At 33.3% G+C, this 3,145-nt stretch overlaps 1 protein-coding gene across 1 annotated transcript in view; it reads left to right on the top strand.

The window, feature by feature from the left end:
* Positions 1 to 3,145, top strand: part of LOC108754915 — an 8,806-nt gene that overhangs the window by 2,580 nt on the left and 3,081 nt on the right. The window lies entirely within an intron of this gene.

Genomic DNA, 3,145 nt, shown 5'->3' on the forward strand with positions numbered 1-3,145 from the left:
TTTGTTACTGCAATATTGCTGGAGTAATCTGTGCTTTATGGATGTATTTTCAATTTTGCCGAGAGTAACTTTTCCTTTTTTTTTTTCATTCATACAGCACAGAAACTTGTAGCATTATTGCTACAATATTGCAGGAATGATCCGTGCCGCGAAGGAATGATCTAGTCGGACAAAAAGGCAACTCGGAGGAAGAATTCGGAGAATTACGCAGTTCGCGAGAGAGCGTTTCTTTCCATTTAAAGAGCTCTGCGTTTAAAGGACACGGCTATTTCTCCCATTCGCCGTCACTCTCCTCCGATCGTCGTCGACACTACGGCGTGTCTTTATGTTATTACGTTGACGGTTATCGTCTTCGTTGCGTCTTTCCCGTTTTCACGTGCACGACGCGTTGCGCCGCGCTGCGCCGCGCCTCCGGCCGTCCGTGACGTCACGCCGCGCGGCGCGGCATTACAGCTGTTTTACGTTTCGTGTGCACAAGAGTAACTTCGCCTTCTGGGTCAAGGCCCCCTTTCCGAACGGACGCTTGCGGGGAATTGGCGCGATACGCGCGCACACCAGCGCACGCATACGCACACGTAATCGGACAAGTGTGTGTAGTGTCGTAATCGCGTATCCGATTGTTCGTAGTAAAGCGCATAAATGCCCGGTGTTATTTGGAATGACGATCAGCGTCAACAAGACGTACTTCGTCGTCCGCTGTTTACGTACATATATTGACGCACGATTCACTTCCGGTATGCGAGTTCTCGTATCTATGCACTTACTTCTTTCATACTTGCGTTTTAAAGCTTCTTTTATCTCTTCCATCCAATTTGCGGTTTTAATTTACACCTCTTATGTTTCATTTAAGATATTCATTTTTTATTTACGTATTACGACGTTTTTTACAAACTTTATCTCACTACCTTCCCAGATAAACGAAAAACGCTCTTGCGATCTGCGTAATTTTCCAAATCTTTCTCCGAATTTTTGTTCGATTAGATAAAAGAATAATATAAAAAGTTACGCTTGGCAAAATATAAAGTTTGTTTTTTCACGTTTTTATTTGTGCTGTATGGATATAACATTCTCTCCAACGAAAGTAACAAAGACAAACTAAATTAATCCTTACATTTAATACACACACCCTTCGATCATTCGTGTCCCGCGCATTTCTTTTCTTTAAAATACTATCTGGTTAAATACTTCTCTCTGGTCTCTTTTCTATTCTTAAAGAAAGTTTGGCATCTAGAAAACAAGTTTTGTGCGTTACCGGCCTCATTTCGTGCGTATTCTTTAACTGGCATAACTCCGAAGTTCACCTCTGGGTCACAAATGGCCCAACGTGTGTACATTTTTGGTAACTACAAAATTTTTATTTTTTTCTTTATATCCAACTAATTCTCGATTGTATTGCGGGAATATTTCGCGAATTATTAAGAAAAGAATTTAATCTCAAAACAACATATTAATAAACACGATTTTTAGCATCCTTGTGCTAAATGTTGTCATAGTAATATTTTATATTATATTGTCTGTAATGTTATATTTAAAGCACATTTTCCTATAATAAATTATAAGTTCTTTTAATACAGTAGCAATAATAAAATGCATCGTTTAAAATGTAAATGTAATATATCTTCAATTTGTAGCCATTCATGCATATTAAAAAAAAAAACATCATTTTCAGGTTACTCAATAACTAAACTTTTTGGACAGTCGACACTTAAACTATTTTTTTTTGTAGCTTGCAATGTCAATTTTAGGATATTGAATCATATTTTTCCTTTAAACATTTTTGTTCCAGAGTTTTACATTTTTGTATGAAACAGTGCATTTTTCTCATTTTGTTAATTATATTTAGTTATAACAATTTCTTTACAATTTGTTATGAATATACACTGTACAAATACAAGATGTCAAAATATACCTAAAAATCGTTTAATAATTTTTATATACTTGTAAAAGTGATGAAAAGAACACGAATCTCTCTCTCTCCAAAACACGAATGACCGAACGTGTGTAGTAAGGGTGCCCAAAACTAAGATATATACTAAGAATTAATTTTAATCAAATAAATAATTTTTTTTCTCAATGTAGATTCTTGGTGGTTTTTCTCAGTCCAATTTTCAATGAGACGCGATTAATCCAGTTAAGCATAAATGTTTACTAAAGATTGGGAAATGATCTGAAGGTGAATATCATTTAGAGCGACACGTACAAACGATTTGTTTTTCTCGCGATATAATTTATAAATTTAAATAAAGTGAAGGTGACGCGTGCTACGCATCAAAATAATAAATCGAATCTTTTATTTCGCGTGTTGATTTTTGTCGCGCCAGTGTGCGAATTGTTTATTGGATAAGATTGATAGAAATGATTTTGTAATGAGTTACATACGTAATACGAGTACATACGCATAATATATATTTAATACATAATATAGAAATAAATGAAGATCTGTGTCCCATAAATACAGAAAATCCGATACCTTTTTCAGTTGAGATAAAATAGAAATGAATGCAAAAAGGAGCCCATGTAATGAGAATGACTACTAAATTTCGAGCTTTTTACAGAATTTATGTATGGATGGATTGTTTCAGATCTTTTTACACACGATATTCGCATTTTTGAACGTTGCAAGATGGTTCGAGATGGCATTCATTAATCAAATCTTTGTTAAATTCTGTTGAGAGAAACGTTTCTTTCGATTGAAAACAGAATACTTAAAGAGATCCTAGTAAAAAATTTTCAAATTCTTAATATAATTTTTCAAAATTTCTATAAAAATTTTATAAATATTTTAAAAAACTTCTTTAATTTTTTATACGAGTTAGAATACTTTTTAGAAGTGCTGAGAGACGACAGTTTAGATTTTTTTAGAATTTTTTATACATATAAATTTCGAAATATTCTTATTCTATAATTTCCAAAGAAGTTTAAGATATTTTCAGAAACATTCATAAATTTAAAATAAGAGAAATTCTTAAAAATAACTATAAGATGTAGAGAATTTTTTTTATCACGAGAAACAAACAAAATTCTCCATCATTTTAGTGATAAGCAGATAAATCTCACTTTTTTGTGATATTATTTCTTTTGTTATACGATAAATTTTGTGTGTGTGTGTGTGTGTGTGTGTGTGTGTGTGTGTGTGTGTGTGTGT

This window comes from Trachymyrmex septentrionalis, unplaced genomic scaffold (assembly GCF_001594115.1).
Source record: "Trachymyrmex septentrionalis isolate Tsep2-gDNA-1 unplaced genomic scaffold, Tsep1.0 scaffold82, whole genome shotgun sequence".
In the NCBI taxonomy this organism is placed as follows: domain Eukaryota; kingdom Metazoa; phylum Arthropoda; class Insecta; order Hymenoptera; family Formicidae; genus Trachymyrmex; species Trachymyrmex septentrionalis.